This window comes from Eleutherodactylus coqui, chromosome 9 (genome assembly GCF_035609145.1).
Source record: "Eleutherodactylus coqui strain aEleCoq1 chromosome 9, aEleCoq1.hap1, whole genome shotgun sequence".
In the NCBI taxonomy this organism is placed as follows: domain Eukaryota; kingdom Metazoa; phylum Chordata; class Amphibia; order Anura; family Eleutherodactylidae; genus Eleutherodactylus; species Eleutherodactylus coqui.
Genome location: NC_089845.1, coordinates 100,956,013 through 100,966,739, shown reverse-complemented (window position 1 = coordinate 100,966,739; position 10,727 = coordinate 100,956,013).

Here is a 10,727-nt window from a genome sequence, read left to right as displayed (position 1 = left end):
ATAGCCAGAGATATACAGTTAAAGGAGATTCATAGTCAGAGGAGTTCTATAGTGAGAATGGATCTACCGTCAGAAAAGATACACAGCCACAGAGGAGCTTGATAGTGAGAAGAGATCTGCAGTCATAGATCCATAGTCAAAGGGGATCCCTAGTCAGAAGGGATCCATAACCAGAATGATCCACAGTCAGAGGAGGTCCATAGCTAGAGGAGTTCTATAGTGAGAAGGAATCTACAGTCAGAGAAGATACATAGCCAGAGGAGCTTGCTAGTGGTAGGAGATGTGCAGTCATAGATCCATAGTCAAAGGTGATCCCCAGTCAGAAGGGATCCATAGCCAGAAGGATGCATAGCTAGACGAGTTCTATAGTGAGAGTACAGCTGCTGTCAAAAGAGATCAATAGCCAGAGAAGATCCAGAACCAGGAGTTTTAGTTAGAGAGCCACAGTCACAGAAAATCCATAGCCAGAGACCTATAGTCAAAGGGGATCCCCAGTCGGAAGAGATCTATAGCCAGAGGAGTTATATAGTGAGAATACACCCATAGCTAGAAATCCACAGTCAGAAGGGTTCCACAACTGATGGTGAACCATAGCCAGAGGAGTTCTATAGTGAGAAGAGACCTGTAGCCAGAAATCCACAGTCAGAGGGGATCCCCAGTTGGAGTGGATGCATGGACAGAGGAATTCTATAGTGAAATAGGATCCAGTCATAGGAAATCCTTAGACAGGTGGAATCTGCAGTCAGGAAGGGTTTATAATTAGAGTTCTATAGAGACAGGATAACTATAGTTAAAAATCCACAGTCAAAAAGAAACCCCAGTTGGAGAGGATCCATAGCCAGTGGAATTATATAGTGAGAGGGGATCAATAGCCAGAAATCCACAGTCAGATGGGTGGCAGAGCAAGAGGATTTCTATAAGAGGAATCCACAGCAGAGAAAATCATTAGCCAGAGGAGATCCACAATTGGAGGAGTTCTATTGTGAGAAAAGATCCATGGTCAGAGGCAGGGGCGTAACTAAAGGCTCAGGGGCCCTGATGCAAAATGTGAGCTGGGGCCCCTCTATCTGTATCTGTACCCGTACCCATACCTAAACCATGCTGCACAGAGCCATAACCTGAAGCTTTTGGGCCCCAATGCAAAACCTGTAACAGGGCCCCCAACTATAATGCTTTATTCATAGTACTGGGCTCCCTATATGGAGAAGAGAGGCCTTATGGGCCCCCTTAGGCTCCTGGGCCCAGGTGCAACTGCATCCCCTGCACCCTCTATAGTTACGCCCCTGGTCAGAGGGTATCCAGTCAGCAGGAGTCCAGAGCCAGAGATCATCCAAAACCAGGAAGATTTCACAGTCAGAGTAGACCATCAACCCTTATTAAAGTTAAGGGTCTGGAAAAGCAAAAAGTCAATGCAAGAAACAAATCTGCTCTGATGTGTTCCCTGGGCTCCAGTGTACCCGGATGGTGGAGGGGCCCATGAGTTTGAGTATTTTCACATGCAGCCGATTTCATATAAGAATCTGCCCTGTACATGACTGGGGCTGTCTATCGCAGGTGTGTAGATTTCTGCAATTCAGATTAGTGGGACAGTCACAAAAATCTGCCCAACGCCCGTCTCAGTCCTCCCCTGGTGTTAGGCCAGTGGTGTGAGCAGGTAAAGGTGTTGCACAGGGACCACAATACTTTAGGCTGCACTACAGGTGCCATTATTATTCCAGGGGTCCAAGGTAACTTCACAGAGCAATGACCACTACAGTACCACCAATCACCACCAGAGGGTATATGGCACAAAAATAAAGCAGGAGAGGCAACGTAAGGGCCACAAGATACAGATTCTACCACTTCATACACTGTGATATCCAGTCCACTGGGCTAGTCCTCTGCATCACTATACTGTATGTATCAATCCTTCATCATTTTCAGGATCTCTGCTTGCTGCAACAATGTGTCAGACAATCTTCTTTAATCTAAACTAAGTAGCAGCTGCTAATGGTTTGGTACAATGTATCAGAGCAGGTGGCATCTATCAGTCTGGAGCACAAATGATTTATTACATAAATCATGACTGGGATCTCAGAGCCGCAGTGCTGAGACTTGTAGTTCTACAGTAAACAGAATAAAGCTATAAAGGGGTGTAATAACAGTGGCACAATCATGCCTAGTATTCTGTCTGCTAGCTAGGGGCCCTGCTTCATTTTGCTCCTCAGATAGGGCTAATGCCCACAGCCAGATTTCTGCCGTGTTTTACACGGCATTGTCCCGCAGCTATTAGGTTCTATTGAACCTAATAGCTCAATGTTCACTCTGCGGAATTCCGCAGCGTAAAGGAAAACACAGTATGAGTTATTTGCTATGGGAATACACATGGCTGGCTTCCATTGTAGTCAATGGACGCCGGCCATCATGCTATACTTCCACTGTAGCAGTGCGGAAGTATCGCATGAATACGCATCCCCGCCCACCGCGTCATCCGGCGCGTCACACGCGCCAGCCCTCCATACGGGATGTGTACAGCGGATCCGGAGTGGTGAGTATGGGGATTTGGGGGGCGCCGTGGCGGACTCCGCTGCGATATTCCGCTGGCGGAGTCCGTCACGGCCGTGGGCATGAGGCCATATACAGTGGGTCCGAAAAGTCTTCAGAGCCATTTGCTTTTTTTACATTTTGTGATGTTGTGGCTTTGTACAAATAAAAAAGCATACAAGTTTTCTCCCATCATTCTGCACTCAATACCCCGTAATGACAAAGTGACAACAAAATGTTAAATATCATTGTAATAAAACAAAAATGAAAAACTAACATTTTGTATTGACATAAATAAGTATCCACACTCTTTGGTATGACGCTTGAAATTTAGCTCTGGGGGCCTCCCATTTCTCTTGTTCATCTTTGAGATGCTTTTTCACCTTGATTGGAGTCATCTGTGGTGAATTCAGTGGATTGAACATCATTTTAAAAGACACCCCCTGTCTATATAAAGACCCATTTACACACATAATTCTTGAGGGCTGACAGCCACTGGCGTTTTATTTTCTCTTGCGCTGCGAGAAAGACGCCGGGATATCGACAGTGTTTTCAATGGGGCCAGCAGCAGCTGCGCTAGCCCCATTGAAAACATTGGGAGAATACCGCAGACATCTGCCACAGCTGTCACAGCTGTGGCAGGAGTTTCCTTCATCCTCGCAGGGATGAAAGAATCCTCCGCCATAGCTGTGGCAGAAGTGCAGCATGCTATCCCATTGCTTTCAATGGGATCGGCTCTGGTGTCGGTCCTATTGAAGGCAGTGGTTTGTGGCAACCCCCGCAGTATGATTTTCGGGGAAGGACTTGAAATATAAGCCCTTCCCTGAAAATCATCATTAACTAGTTAAAAAAAGAAAAAAAATTTACTCACCTCTCCGCCGCGTCCTCTGGCTGGCTCCCCGGCACTGCTTTCCAGCACTTTCAGCAGGCAGGGATTTAAAAATCCCCGCCTCCTGAAAGGGCTGTGCTGATTGGCTGAGCGCACAGCCAATTACAGCTAGTGCTTAGCTATTCATGAGGATGAAGGAAACTCCTGCCACAGCTGTGACAGCTGCGGCAGAAGTCTGTGATATTCTCCCTATGTTTTCAATGGGGCTAGCACTGCTGCTGCTGGTCTCATTGAAGACACTGGCGATATCCAGGCATTTTTCCAGCGTTTTTCTTGCGCTGCGAGGCGAGTGTTTTCACTTGCTCTCGTAGCGCAAGAGAGAATTATAACGCCAGTGGGTGTCCACCCTGAATGGAAGAAGTTTGGAACAACCAAGACTCTTCATAGAACTGGCTGACCCACCAAACCAAGTAATCGTGGGAGAAGGATCTTGGTATGAAAGGTAACCAAGAACCCAAGGGTCACTCTGGTTGAGCTCCTAAGATCCTGTGTGCAGATAGGAGAAACTTCCAGAAAACATACCTGGAGTTTACCAAAAATCACCTAAAGGACCCTCAGACTGTAAGAAACAAGATTCTCTGCTCTGATGAAACCATGATTGAACTCCATTCTAAGTGTCATGTCTGGAGGAAACCAGTCACTAATCTTCACCTGCCCAATACTATCCCTACAGGGAAGCTTGGTGGTGGCGGCATCATGCTGTGGGACAGGGAGACCGGTCAGGGTTGATGGAAAGCTGAATGGAGTAAAGTATAGATATTCTTAAAGGGCCACTTTGGTGGGGAGGTTTCTTTCATTGTGTAGCTTTTCACCACAGTATATATATATATATACGTGAGCTAGTGTTACCTTGGTTAGTGGTTTCTTTCTGTCGGAATCTCTTAACATCTTTTTCCTCAGATGGTCATGTGATCTCAGTTCTGACCGGCTCAGAGCTACTTGGGGGTTTATGGATTTATTTTCTAGTCAATTGCACAGCCTGTGTGATTGCTGTTACATGGATCTGTCACAGCAGCTGTGTTGAGGGGGACACAGGCACTCCTGTCACTGCTACTAGTGATGATCTTACAGCTCCTGTCACACAGTTATAATAGAGGAGATCACAGTTCATCCTCCTGCCTGTCTGCTTCAGGGCTTTAGCATATATAGGTAAATATAGAAGGTAATGAAAATGAAAGGGTCCCCCCTGCAGATAGAATGGTATAACCTTAGCTAATATATCATGGGATAGATGTGAAACTGAAAGTAAAAAAAATCTAACTCTGAAGAAGGGGGCTGACAGGGGCTGTACTGCGTGGAAGTGCGTGGAATACAGAGACGAGACCTTCAGAGTGTAACGGGCAATCAGGTAAAGATATGATAAAATGTGTTTTTGTCGGAGTGGCCTTTTAACCCCTTGAGTGGCACGCCCGGAAATTTTCCGGGAGGAGCTCCACTGCTCATAGCGATACTGCCCGGAAGATTTCCAGGCTATGTATCACTATGGGAGCTGCAGAGCACAATGCCACAAGCTGTGGCAGTGTGCTCTGCCTGCACAGACCCACAGAGAACAAAGCAAGGGCTTTGAAAAACCAGCAGAAGATATTGCCGATATGTCGGCAACCTCCTGCTTTGTTTACAGGTTGCCATAGAGACCATCGGCTTGTCAGAAGCAAGCGGATGGTCTCTGTGGCAGGGAGAGCTTGGTGCTTGGCTGTGAGAGGACAGCTAGGTACCTGCTCTTACAGCAGAGATCAGAGAAAACCTCCGATCTCTGCTGTGTTAACCCTTTACATGCTGCAGTCTATGTGACTGCAGCATGTAAAGGGCTGTCACTGCAGCATGTAAAGGGCTGTCACCATCGGACCCCCGGAATGTGATCAGGGGTCCTGATGGGTCCCTGTGGAAGTCCCCTAAAGGGACAAAAAAAATAAATAAATAAATTTAAAAAAATTAAAAAATTATAAAAAAAATTATAAAAACACTGGTCTCCCTTTACTTTGTAAAAAAAATCAAAAATATAATCACACATGTGGTATCCATGCGTCCTAAAGACCCAGAGAAGGAAGTTAATACATTATTTAACCCCTTAATGACATGGCCCCTTTTTTTCTTTTTTCCCCATTTCTTTTTTTCCTCCCCCCTGTTTAAAAAATCACAACTTGTCCCGCAAAAAGCAAGCCCTTATATGGCCATGTCAATGGAAAAATGAAAAAGTTATGGCTCTTGAGACGCAACTGCAAAATTAGTTGAAATTCAATGATTAGACCATTTTAAAAAACCTGCCCTGGTGGGCACGACAGGGTGGTAGGAAACCCGCCACTCAAGGGGTTAATGAAACCTGATGCAGAGTGCAAGGGACCTCAGGCTGAGCAGAAGGTTCACTTCCAACAAGACAATGACCCCAAGACCCCAGACAACACTAGAGGAGCTTAGACAACTTTGTATGTCCTTGAGTGGCCCAGCCGTTGTCCTGACTTGACCTCAATCGAACATCTCTGGAGAGACCTGCAGATGGTTGTCCACAGCTGGCCCCCATCCAACCTGACAGAGCTGTAGAAGATCTGCAGAGAAGAATGGCAGAAAGTCCCCACATCCAGATGTGCAAACCTTGTGGATTCATACCCAAGAAGACTGGAGGCTGTAATCGCTTGCAGAGGTGCTTTAACTAAGTACTGAGGACGGGGCGTGAATACTTAGGTCAATGCAAAATGTTAGATTTTTCTTTCCTTTTTTTAATGTACAAAGATTTCTAAGATTCTGTTGTCAGTTTGTCATTATGGGGTACTGGGTGCAGAATGATGAGGAGAAACTTCAATTTTTATTTTAATTTGCACAAGGCCACAACTTAATAAAATTTTTTTAAAAAGTGCAAGTCTGAAGACTTTTCGGACCCACTGTCTATACACTGACCGATCACTGCATTAGGAATTGCTGGCGCTTGTGATGAGTAACGCCACAGCATGTGATGTCCACATCACCATCGGCTCTCTAATGTGCTGACCTCTCCTCTGCGCAGCAGAAGGCAACATTTGGCAATTGTAGGTAAAAGTGGTGACTTGAGTGACTTTGACCGCATGCAAATTGTTGGTGCCCAGAGGTGTGGTATCACTATTTCTGAAACAGTCGAACTTGTTGGCTGTTCATGAACCACAGTATAAAGACCATACCAAGACTGGTTGAACCATAGCCAGACCTCCAAAAGAAGATTCCACATTCTATGTGTGGTTGATCCTAGAGCCGAGCGTTTGGAGGCACGTCTGCTATCTCAGCAACAATGTGCCACAATGAACCTTACAGCAGCGGGAAAGTAAGACAAATTTCCACAATGACCACGTGGCATACCTTATGTCGACTGTGGTTCAATAGCCGAAAATCGACAAGGGTGCCCCTGATGACACTGCGTTTATAGCCATCAACTCCTCACAGAGGCCCCAGGAAAAATGTTAATGGACCTTGGACACATGGTAGAAGGTCATCTGTAATGATGAGTCCTGTCTCCGATTGAACCCTACGGATGGCTGGTCCACATCTGGCACAAAGAGCATGAAGCCGTATCCCATGGTTGTACCACTGCTGATTGAGTCACAGTCTGAAGAGAGTTTCCATGGCATGGCCTATGACCATTGGTCATCAAACCCCAATCTTTCAGTGGTGAAGGCTACAGGGACCTGTTAGCTGACTATCTGCACCTGTATCTTCAGGAAGTCTTCGCCACCCACACTGCCATCTTTCAACAGGACAGCTCCATACCATTGAGCTCCGATCACTAGGGAATGGTTGAAGGAACATGATAATGAATTTTCCACACTTCCCGGCCCCCCCAAACTCATTGGATTCTAACCCAATTGAACAGCTTTGGGATATGCTGGAAAGGGCTGTGAGCTCTGCTCCCACTTATCTGCAAAATGTGCACCAATTGACGGAGCTGCTCTAGCGGGCATGGGGCGAGAGCAGTATGGGGGATGTTTGCCACCCAGTGGAATCTGTTGCTTGGCATCTAAAATCCGTAATCTGCCTAAAAGGGTGGACCAACTTGTTATCGAGTAGGTATTCCTAATGCAGTGGTCGTTCTATGTATGTACATACATATACAGGCTGTCCTAACTCTTTGGAGGCCCGGAAAAATCGCCTATAACTCCCAAGACTAATGAACACATTGTAATGAAATTTGGTCAAAACATACCTTACCCAGTGAGAATCACAAACCCCATTCATAACACATACTGGAAGTGTCCTCCATTTGCGGTGAAGCATGCTTGAACCCGACGCTCCATACTGCTGAACATTCTGATTAGCATGTCTAGTGTCACTAGTAATTTCTGGTGTGATGTTCCTTTAGAATTTCTGGATAGTTTGTGGCTTATTCTAGTAAACCTTCCCCTTTGGGAGGCAGCATGGGCTCCTATTGACTACACAAATGAAGCATAACTTGGTGTGCCAAGTGAGACAGCCAGGCTAGCTGCCCAGTGTAGTCATTCCAACTCCCTTGCCGGTTATTGCAGCCATGTGGATGGTAGTAGTTGGGTTAAGGAGTGCACGACAAACAAGTTATGAGGGGTTCCTGATTCTCATTAAGTTATGCTTTGGCCAGATTTCATTAAAATATTATCAGTAGTGAATTTCTCTGAGCCTCCGGTGGGTGGGACACCCTATATATATATTAAAAATACTGCATCAAGGAGTTGTTAGAATCACATAAAGCTTTATGTGTGTGAATGTAATGATGACATATGTAAGTTATTACTATATCAGAGCGAAAGGATAATTTATGGACAACTGGACAATTTAGAGGAGACTCTAGTAGGCTGTTGGGCAGCCTCTAGCCTGGATCCATGATGAGATATGGTCAGCCACGACGGCTTACAGACTCCGTATGTTATTCTGCAGCACATTTGCCCATAGATGTTGAGTCTGAGCCTCTAGATCCTGCACACTTGTAGGCAGCCAATTGGTGATAAATCTGCCAATCGAGCAGGCCAAGTAAGTGTGGTAACCTACAGAGACAATTCCTATGACCCCCTTGTGTGTGCGGCCAAGCATTATATAGCTGGAAGCTGCCATGAGAGGAACACAAGTGGCTGCAGGATGTTCTGAACATATCGCTGAGCTGTCATTGTCCCTCTTACCACTACTAGGGGTGACTGACTGTCATATGCGATGGCTCCACACCAACTGTCGTATGCGATGGATCACACCAACTGTTGGGGCAGTGTGCCATTCCACAGCAATGGTAAGATTAAACCGCTCACAACAAGGCCTCCATACTCAAACACGACTGTTGTCACCTCCCAAACAGCACCTGGAATTATCATAAATGGCAATATAGGGTTCCAGTCCGTTGCGGTCCAGGTTTCTTGTTCACAACACCACTGCAAAAGAAGTTGAGGGTGTTTGGGGGGGGGGGGGGAGATACGTAACGGGCACCATGACACCAAATTTCCTACTGCTAAGTTAGGTTAGGGCAGAGACAGGGATCTGTAATGAAGCTGCTACCTGTGTCTGGATGGTGGACAACAAAACAGTTGGAGCTGCTTGTGCTTGTTGTCTCTACTGGTGGCCTGTCTGGGTCATCCAGAGCGCGCGCGAGCGTGCGTGCGTGCGTGTGTGCGTCCCCTCATGTAACCACTGCTCTAACAGCTTGGTCAGAACAGCCTAAATGGCAGCAAATTGACTAAACGACCATCCTAGTTCTCTAAAAGTCTGATAACTGGACAAAATGTCCTTGAGTGCATCATAGAGACGTCTAGTGGTCAACAAGCTCTACCCAAGAGGAACACTACACAAAAGTAGCCTCCGAGAGCCTTGTTATAGGGCAACTGAGAAAATACTTTTACGGTCTCTAGTTACAAGGCCCAGTGTCTAATCTGTGCACAACTGTAATCACCTACATATCTGCTGAAAACATAACTGCAGGAGTTTTGCAGCAATCCGACATTTCTATCTGGGTGCATTACTTTTTTTAGGGTCAGCTTTTAGATTAGATATTAGAAAATAACTTTTTGACAGTGAGGGGGATCAATGAGTGAACAGGTTACCAAGGGAGGTGGCGAGCTCCTCTGCAATGGAAGTCTTCAAACAAAGGCTGGACAAATGCCTGGGATGATTTAGTGAATCCTGCATTGAGGAGGGGGTTGGATCCGATGATCTCGTAGGTCCCTTCCAACTCTACAGTACCATGATTCTTTGTACTTAATTAGAATTAAAAAAAACAAATCCCACTGCAGTTGAACCTGCAGTTATTGGAGGGTGGGGTGTATATTCATGCTGCAGCAGGAGAACCCCCTCTCCAGCCAGAGCATAGACGTTTCATACACAACAGGGGGAAGTCAAAGATCAACCCTAGAGGATGAACATTGCGATTGCAATTGGGTTTCATATACTTTAATCACATGGTGTGTAGGTATAGGGCCTCAGGCAGGAGTGATGTGATTGGAGGGGTCTTGGTAGAAAATGGGGAGCATTGTTCTAGTGCACCCCAATCTAGTACACCCCAATCCTGATTCTGCCCCCTCGCTGCAGTTATGGCGGTCATGGACATCTTAAGGCCCATTTGCACGGAGCAATGATCGCTAATAAGCGATCGTTTGAGCGATAATCGTTGTGTCTAAACGCACGTCCATCATGCACTTTTCGTGTACTGCTAGCTGATCGTTAAATTTCAGTCCAACCTAAAGATCATCATTCAGTCTTAGCAAATAGGAGCCCTTGGGCTATTAACTGCTTTCAGCTAAGGCTTCATTTGCACACTTAATTGCTCTTAAGTAGCTGAGTAGCTACTTAATAGTTTATGCGAAATGATCGCTCAAAGCTGTCACTCAAACTGTCATTGGAGCGATCATCGCTCTGTGTAAATGGGCCTTTAGTCAGGGGGTAGTCAAAATACAGGAAGACTTTACAAAGTGGAGAACGACTGCAGCAAACCATCTTACTCCAAGTCATACATCGGAATTCTCACACAGAATGGCGCAATATCCCCGCCTCATGACCCACCTCTTCAACATCTGCTAGGTATGATGGCGGGTGAAGGAGGGGCTCAATACTCAGCTGCCATCCTGCAGCACTGGAGAACATCCTGCCAAGTTAAATCGCTTTCAACCATGTGTGCGAGATAGGAAGATTAGATTGTCAGCTCCTGCGGCAGGGACTGATGTGGATGGCGATAACAGTGCTGCAGATTATGTTAGTGCTATATAAATACTGAGAATAAATAAATTACCAAACAAGATTAAAATGGCGCACACTGATTATAATTGGACAATTCCACCACTTTTATGTGCAGGGAGTCGGAGTAAAGACAAGTTGTGCAATAGCTGTACAGTGAAGGTGTCAGACA